The sequence below is a fragment of the Puma concolor genome, chromosome E4 (assembly GCF_028749965.1).
Source record: "Puma concolor isolate L17-30 chromosome E4, mPumCon1.1.hap2, whole genome shotgun sequence".
NCBI lineage: Eukaryota > Metazoa > Chordata > Mammalia > Carnivora > Felidae > Puma > Puma concolor.
This window is the reverse complement of record NC_141683.1, coordinates 50,526,329-50,535,787: the sequence shown is the minus strand read 5'-3', so window position 1 is coordinate 50,535,787 and position 9,459 is coordinate 50,526,329. Positions and strand designations below refer to the sequence as shown.

Genomic DNA, 9,459 nt, shown 5'->3' with positions numbered 1-9,459 from the left:
CTACCAAAACTGAAGCAAGAAGAAATAGAAAATTTGAACAGACTGATTACTAGCAAGGAAAGTGAAAAACTCCCACCAAACAAAAGTCCAGGACCAGATGGCTTCACAGGGCCATCCTACCAAACGTTTCACAGGACAATCCTACCAAACGTTTAAAGGAGAGCTAATACCTATTCTTCTCAAACTTTTCAAAAAAAAATAGAAGAGTAAGGAAAACTTCTAAACACATTCTTTGAGGCCAGTATTACCCTGATACCAAAACCAGGTAAAGACGCCATGAGAAAAGAGAACTACAGGCCAGTATCTCTGATGAATATAGATGCAAAAACCCTCAACCAAATATTGGCAAACCAAATCCAACATTACATTAAAAAAACAATTCACCACAACCAAGTGAAGTTTATTCCTGGGATGCAAGGATGGTACATTATTCACAAATCAATCCACATGATACATCACATCAATAAGAAAAAGGATAAAAACCATATGATCATTTCAGTAGATGCAGAAAAAGCATTTGACAAAGTACAACATCCATTCATGATAAAAACCCTCAGTAAAGTAGGTTTAGAGGGAACATACCTCAACATATGAAAAACCCACAGCAAACATGATCCTCAATGGGGAAAATTTGAGAGCTTTTCCCTTAAGGTCAGGAACAAGATGCCCACTCACCACTTTTATTCAACATAGCACTGGAAGTCCTAGCCACAGCAATCAGACAACAACAAAAAAATAAAAGGCATCCAAATTGGTAAGGAAGAAGTAAAACTCACTATTTGCAGATGACATGATACTCTGTGTATAAAACCCTAAAGACTCCACCAAAAAACTACTAACTGATGAAGTCAGTAAAATCACAGGATACAAAATCAATGTACAGAAATCATTTGTGTTTCTATATACTAATAATGAAGCAGCAGAAAGAGAAATTAAGAAAATAATCCCGCTTATAATTACACCAAAAATGATAAAATACCTAGGACTAAACTTAACCATAAAAGTGAAAGGCTTATACTCTGAAAACTATAGAACATTGATGAAAGAAACTGAAGAAGACACAAAGAAATGAGAAGCTATTCCATGCTCATGTATTAGAATAAATATTGTTAAAATGTCTATACTACTCAAAAGCAATCTTCACATTTAATGCAATCTCTATCAAAATACCAATAGCATTTTTCACAGAACTGGAACAAACAATCCTAAAATTTTTATAAAACCACAAAAGATCCTGCATAGCCAAAGCAATCTTAAAAAAGAAAAACAAAACTGGAGGTATCACAATTCCAGACTTCAAGTTATATTACAATGCTGTAGTAATCAAAACAGTATATACTGGCACAAAAATAGACACATAGATCAATAGAACAGAATAGAGAGCCCAGGAATAAACCTGCGACTATATGGCCAATTAATCTTTGGCAAGGAGGAAAGCATATGCAATGGGAAAAAGTCTCCTCAACAAACGGTGTTGGGAAAACTGGACAGCTACATGCAAACAAATGAAACTGGACCAGTCTCTTACACCATATAGAAAAATAAATTTGAAATAGATTAAAGACCTAAATGTGAGACCTGAAACCACAAAAATCCTAGAGGAGAGCATAGGCAGAAATGTCTCTGACACCAGTCATAGCAATATGCTTCTAGATATGTCTCCTGAGGCAAGGGAAATAAAGGTAAAATTAAACTATTGGGACTAAATCAAACTAAAAACCTCCATAGCAAAGGAAACAACAAGACTAAAGGCAACATACAGAATGGGAGAAGATATTTACAAATGACATATCCAATAAAGGGTTAGTGTCCAAAATATATAAAGAACTGATACAACTCTATGAGAACTGCGTGATGTATGGAATTGTTGAATCACTAGATTATCTACCCGAAATTAATATAACACTGTATGTTAACTATACTTGAATTAAAATTTAAAAAAATAACTGATATAGTTCAACACCCACAAAACAAACAATCCAATTAAAAAATGGGCAGAAGACATGAACAGACATTTTTCCAAAGAAGACAGTACAGATGGCCAACCGACACATGAAAAGATGCTCCACATCACACATCATCAGGGAAATGCAAATCAAAACCACAATGGGTTATCAGATTACACCTGTCAGAATGGCTAAAATCAACAACACAAAAAATAAATGTCGTAAGGATGTGGAGATAAAGGAAACTTCATGCACTGTTGGTGGGAATGCCAACTGGTGCAGCCACTGTGGAACACAGTATGGAGTTTTTTCAAAAAGTTAAAAATAGAACTATCCTATAATCCAGTAATCATAGCACTGGATATTTACCCAAAAAATAGAAAACCACTAATTCAAAGGGATACAGGCACCCCTAGTTTATAGCAGCATTATTTTCAATAGCCACATAAAGAAGCAGCCCAAATGTCAATCAATAGATGAATAGATAGAGATGATGTGGTACATGTACACACACACACACACACACACACACACACACACACACACACACACACACACACTGGAATATTACTCAGCCATAAAAATAATGAAATTTTGCCATTTTTTTCATTGACATGGATAGAGCTAGATAGTATAATGCTAAGTGAAATAAACCAATCTGAGAAAGACAAATACCATATGATTTCACCCGTATGTGGAATTTAAGAAACAACAAACAAGCAAAGGGGAAAAAATGAGAGAGAGAAAGAGAGAGCGAGGCAAACCAAGAAACAGACTCTTGAGAACAAATTGATGGTTACCAAAGGGGAGGTGGGGGGGTGGGTGAGATAGGTAACGGGGATGAAGGGGTACATTCACCATAATGAGCACTGGATATTGTATGGAAGTGTAGAATCACTATATCGTACAGCTGAAACTAATATAATGCCGTATGTTAACTATACTGGAATTAAAATTAAAACTTAATAAAAAAAAGAAAAAAGAATCTGTGGCTCCTTCTTACTCTACCTTAGAGCAAAAAAGCCTCATGGCTGTTACCTTTAAAAAGTAAAATCCCTTTTCAACTGTGAAGTGTTGTTATTAAATAGGAGCTTAGATCCTGAATACAGATTAAAAGAACAGAGGCAAATAGACCTGAGTTCAAATCCTGACTTTGCTTAATAACTCAGTGCCTCAGTTTATTTTGTTGAAGTATTGTTGACATGTAATGTTACATTAGCTTCAGTGTGGTTCAGTTTTATCTTGCAAAATAGTGATGTTAGTAATAGTTTCATTGCAGAGTTCTTGTAATGATTATATTAAGTAATGCAAGACATATTTGCCACTCCCTGCAGTGATATTTGTTGGTGATGGATGTGTGTGTACGAGGATGTGTTTCAGCAACACTTAAAGGTATGAAGTCCTAAATGCTTACTAAATTTGCTCCTGTTATGTCAAGCACTATAAACAAGCTATATTTCCCACCCTGGGGGAGGTCATAGTGTACGGACTTCAACTGACCCAGGACCAGCTGCAGCAGAGAGGCTGAGACACTTGCCTGAGGCTCCCAGGTGACAGAAGTGGGACACAAATACGGGTCTAGTCATTCCCAGACACTGCTCTTTCCAATGGCTTATATTTCAGGTGAAGGGGAAAGGGCATTTCTTCAGCTTCCATGCCCCCTCTGTAGAAGGTAAGTAAAAGAAAAAAATAGTACTACATCAGATAGTATCTGAGACCACTCAGGCTGCTCTGAGAAAATAGCATAGACTGGCTGGCTATCAGTAAGACATTTATCTCTCAGGCTTCTGGAGACTGAAAAGTCCGAGATCAAGGCACCAGCAGACTGAGCATCTAACAAAGACCCACTTTCTGGTTCATAGACCCATCTTTTCCCTGTGTCCTCATGTGGTAGAAGGAAAGAGGGATCTCTCTGGGATCTCTTTTGTAAGGGCACTAATGCCATTCGTGATGGCTTTACCCTCATGACCCAAACACCTTTCAAAGACCTCATTTCCTAATACCAGCTTGGGAGTTAGGATTTCAACATATGAATATTGAGAGGACCAAATATTCAGTCCATAGCAGATGGCAGACAGGGTGTTTCCTACTAAGCATGTAATGAGGTTTATTACAAAAAAGGCAAAAAATAAGTTCGAGTTTTATTTAACAGTGTTGCCTCATGGGTCACTCAGAGCTTAAAAACCTGGACCAGTAAAGACCAAGGAGCTATATTTCAGCAGTAGAAGGAAATGCAGACAGCCTTCCGTTTTCACCCCTGCATTTCAATGATTCCTCTCTCAAAAAAAAAAAAAAGAATTGCCTGTTGCAAAAACTCTTCCATACGCTGACAGGGAAAAATTTATGTGTAAAGGGAACAAAATCATTTATTAACATTCTACCTCCCACTTCAACCTGCCACCCACCCAAAGGACTAGATCCTGATAGCCAGAAAGTTCTCTGTTTAATGGGTAGAGTAGGGGTGTTCAGATATGGGTTAGGGGAAATAGATTACTCTGCATAGGAAAGAAAGAGCCACTCCCACAGCAAGCAGCTGCACAGTATACACAGCTTGCAGGAGCCAGGCTGGGCAAAACTGACCTTGTCCTTTGGATATTGTGAATCAGTGTTCTGATCACTGAATGCTACTTTTAATCCCAGAGGTGCGGACAAAATGGCGGGCAGTCATTGTTTTTGTGCCTCCTTCCAATGATGCGAGCCTCTGGCCTACAGCAGAAGTGACTTCCAGGGGATTTAAAGGACAGGCACCCTTCTCTCTCTCCTTTTATTTTTCTCTTTTTCCAATTTTTTGGAGCCAGACGTCAAAGACTAAGATATTCAAAAGCAACTGTGTATATGGGGGAAATCAGAAAGTCACTGCACGTGCACAGGGAAAGATACAGGCTCAAAAAACACCTGAGAATATCCTAAGTTCACAGCTCAGGCTGGTCCTCAGCAGAGGCAGCTGACAACAATCAAACAAAAATTTAGCAAAAACAAAAACAGTAAACCCTAGGGAGGGGAGGAATCTGATTTTTAGAGTTAACGCATTAGATTCCAAACAACAAAACAACAACAAAAAAGGAAGAACTATGAAGAGGGACCTTGAGGGGGCACCTGGGTGGCTCAGTGTAGGTTAAGTCTCTGACTCTTAATTTCAGCTCAGGGCATGATCTCTTGGGTTCATGAGTTTGTAAGTTAGAGCCCCTCTTCACTGCCAGTTTGGAGCCTGCTTGGGATTCTCTGTCTCTCTCTGTCTCTCTGCCCCTCCCTCATGTGTGCTCTCTCTAAATAAACAAACAAACTTAAAAAAAAAAAAAGGAGGGACCTTGAGGAAAGTTCCCAACCTAACCCCCTCCAATACATACACATTGGGCATCTACTTTGTATTTGGCATTGACGAGCTGGGTACACACATGGTCCTCACTGCAAGTCACAATGTGCCATGAGCCACAAACTCGGCGTCATTGTTGTGTTTCATTTTTTTTTACCTGTGGAAACAGGCTGAGGAGGTGAAGTGATTTCCTGAAGGTGAAACTGTGGCCTATACAGGCCATGGTGGAAATTAGTTTAGACAAAGTTCATGCTTCTAGGGTAACAGAAGGCTGAGCACAAAGCTTAGCAGGAGTGGGAAAGGAGACCCGGACACTGGAGGAGGAACAGGGAGGGAATGGGAGAAGCTCCCGAGAACTCTGTGAAGTTAGGATCACCCGGCATCTGGGGAACTTCTAAAGGCAGCAACGTGAGCTGGGAAAGCAGAGTAAGAGAGGAGCCTTCTGGAGAAAGAACAGTGCAGGAGGGAAGACCAGGCCTCCATCAGGATTTTACCAAAGGCCAAATATGGGTGAGAGCGAGCCTGACTACAATCACAGGCTGCTGCCTTCGGTCCTCACTGTGCTGTATGCCTGCTGCTCCCCCTTAGTCAGGTGGGTCACTGAATCTCCTCGAGTTTTGCCATTTTCTCACCTGCAAAACGGGCACTATTTGCTTCACAGCAATGATGAATGAATCTCATTGAAGGCGGCTTGAAAACTGCCCGGGTCTCAGAAACATGGCCTGTAGTGAAGCATTCCCAGTGGTTCCTCAACCACCATCTCCACTCCGACGCCTCTTCTGGGGACACAGTCTACATCTCGAGCTTTATTTGTTCCGAGTCCAATTATTTCATAATCGTACCTAACCAGAAACTAATGTAACATGGTATTATAAGTCACACTTGAATTAAAAAAAAAAAAAAGTTGTACTTGACCACATTTATTTCCTTTCCTAGATAAGAGAGATGCTGGGTAGAGAGGAGAGCTCTCACCTACACTGAAGATAATCCTTGTTCTAGTCCCAGGTGTGCGAAGTCATTGTCTCCTTTTGACTGAGTTTCCTTATCCTTAAATGAGAGGGTTGGGACCAAAGATCTCTAAGGTTCCAAAGGTGTGTGGTCGCTTGCAAGACTCCTCCTGAGGCTATCCTACCAGCCCAGTGTTCTAGCACTTTCTATTGCCCAATTAGCAGCATTTATCCAACTTTTTTTGTCAGGTATGTGCTTCTATTCCAGGCATTCTGAGCCAATTCTGCAAATCAGACTTCTTGGAAGACTCAAATGTTTTAACATTCTTCAAACATATGACATCAAACGTGCCATTTTCCCTTCATCCACCAACTTTGTACTTTCATCCAAAAAAAGAAAAAAAGAAAAAAGAAAAAAGAAAAAGAAAAAGAAAAAGAAAGAAAAGAGGTACTGAGTCCATCTGGCATGATTTGCTTTGAATAAAAGCCCATCTGCTTATTATTTCTAATTTCATTGTCCTCTAGAATGTTTACAGAAGTTTCTTTCAATATTTATTGCACTGTGTTTCTAATTACTGATCCGGACCATCCAGGCAGACTTGGTGGGGTGCCGTGCTAGGATGTAGGTGTCTGTCTCAGTTTCATCTCCACAGTGCTTTACTCTGGGGGCACCGTGTGGCCCTTGGCCGTCATCATGCCGCCTGGGTGTAATGCTGCAGAGGCGGATTCTGACAATCAGCCCCTTTATCGCGAGTCTCCCCGGGGACTTCCAAAGCCTCCTCTGATGAATTTTTGCCTGCTTCGACACCATTATTGTCACAGGAAGGATGGAGATAATTACCTGGTTTATTATCCTGAGGCTGGCTTCATCTGGGGGCCCCATGATCACTGGAAGCAGAAGGCTCATCTCTGTCTTCACAAGTCCTGAATAGATGGGCAAAAGATTCACATTTCCCAAATTATGGTGTCTCTCAAAGCAAGGGATGATCTCCGCAATGAAAACACTTCCAACTCGATCCTTTTAAAAATCCCCCCTAAAAACCCAAAATGCTGTTTTAAGTTAAGCTCTTTTTCTCCCCAAATGAGTTCCCATTTCTGATTTCCCCAGTTCTGTTTCGATGCTTTATTCTTCTCATCTCACGGTACTATCACCCCCACGACCAAGCAAATCCTGTTCCTCTCTTTGTAGCATCTTAATGCCGTCTCTGTCTCTTCCACTGTGTCTTCCAGTGTCTGCCCGTATCACATTGTCCCCATTCCTTCAGGGCCTCCTTCCTGTCTCCTAGTGTCTCCCCAACCCCGCCCGCCGAGCACCTGAGTCCGGAATAACCGACATAAAATATGAATTGATTTCATCAGTCTCCAACTCAGCAATACTGTGTGAGCGCCCTTTGCCTTCAGGATGTCGTGCCCACACCTGCTGACCGGCAGGGTCTCCGCTGTTGGGCCTCCCACCGCCAGCTGGGCTTCCCACTGAACCCTCCTTCCGGCCACACAGGGGACCTTGGGCTCTGCAGTCTCACCTCCCACCCACACACCGACTTCCCGGGCATGTGGAAAAGCTGAGAAAGAAAGACGGTATTTGAGGTGATTCTCAGTAAAGACATCTAGGAGTTAAAAGCAAATTCTACCTTATTTTTATATGTGCATATCATGATCCTCCTTATTCTAACACTCCCCCCAGATCCTGGGAAAATATTTCCACCGTATTGTCCACTAAATAGGCCATGGTTCTCCCTCGGCCCTCAGGAATTCAGAGGAAATTCTATCCAAAAAAAAAAAAAAAAAGGAAAGGAAAGAAAAGAAAGAGAAGACATGATACAGGAAAGGCATCGAGTATGGGTTAAAAAGATGGGATCTGGAATCAAGTAGAACTGGATTCAAACCCCAGCTCAGAGACCTACCAATGCTTGGCATTGGTTGAGCGCATCAGGTAACCTCCCTGACTGAGGCTGCCTCCTTATCTGCAAACAGGGTTAATAATCACCTTGCAGGGTGTGAGAGCTAAAGTCAATGCACTAGAATTTCAGCATGGATCTTGGCCCCTAGCCTCCCCCTCTGGGTTACATCGCTCCACTGCCATCTCCAGCCTCGGTGGGTTCACTCCAAGGCTCCTCACATGGAGGGCTCACTCCACCAGCCCCTCACAGTCCTAACTAAGGCGAGAGGGCACAGCCAGAGTCCGGTACCCCGTCCGTGCTCTCGGCTCTTTCTTCACAGATCACAGCTCTGCATGTGCTCCTGCCGAGACTTCCCTGCATCTCCTCGAAAGGCAATGCCCCTTGTCATTCCTAGTGACCAGTTGTCAACCGGGGCTCCTAGAGAGTGAGCAGCACGGACTGTGGACTGTGACGGCAACCAACAGGCAGGAAGGAAGGGTCCAGGCAGGTTAACCTGAACCTGAGCTCCCAAGTCATGCCGCCTGGGGTCACCCCTGCCTTCACTATTTCCCAGCCGGGTGATCGTGAGCATATCGTTTCAACATTGTGTTTCTGCATCGGTACAACGAAGACAATAGGGGTACATGCTTCGTGGGGTTGTTGTGAAGATTAGATTCCTTCATACACACGAAGCACTTAGAATATGGCCAGGCAGGTAGTGGGTGCTCAGTGAGTGTTAGCTGTGAGAATTAATGAACAAAGGCCTCCATCATCATGGTCTCGGGAACCTTGCCATCAGGCTGATTGAGATGGTTCTCTGTTTGCCCAGGGGTTTCTTCAAAACTCCCTATTTGTCATCAAAACCACCATGTGCACATGTGTGATACACACACTCACACACACACACACACACACACACACACACACACACACATACACAGCCCTCAGCAGTCCCCCAACACAAGAGACAACTAACTCCCTAGAGGCTTTGATAACAAGCACAGCTCACCAGCTCCTCCTGATGAAGCTATGTCGGTCTTCAGAAGCATCCTAGATCTGCTCTGGTCCAGGACCTGCCTCAAATTCCTCCAGGTGGGCAGGAAAGAGGTCAGAGGTCCAATGGAATCTTCTGGCTTAATCCTTTGTTGAGAGATCATAAACATTGGTGACTTGGGGCCCAAATTGTCTAAATTGTCCATACCACCTCGAATTGCCAGATGTTTCTCAACTTCACACTTGTCTTTGGACTCTCCCATTCAGAAAGTTTACAAATTTGAATTCAACCTTTCAGAAAACATTCACCAACCATCAGTGTTATGGCAGGTGCTTGGCTGGAGACTGTGGATGTAGAGATGAATCAGAGACAGACTTTA

General features: G+C 42.4%; 1 long non-coding RNA gene across 1 annotated transcript; it reads right to left on the bottom strand.

Annotated features, from left to right (window-relative positions):
- Positions 1-3,379: 3,379 nt before the first annotated feature.
- On the bottom strand, positions 3,380-9,228 carry LOC147572662 (uncharacterized). Its single transcript, XR_015246014.1, has 3 exons — positions 9,096-9,228; positions 7,048-7,176; positions 3,380-3,609 (listed from the first exon to the last, which is right to left on the bottom strand). It is a non-coding gene; the product is annotated as an uncharacterized LOC147572662 (long non-coding RNA).
- Positions 9,229-9,459: the final 231 nt, after the last annotated feature.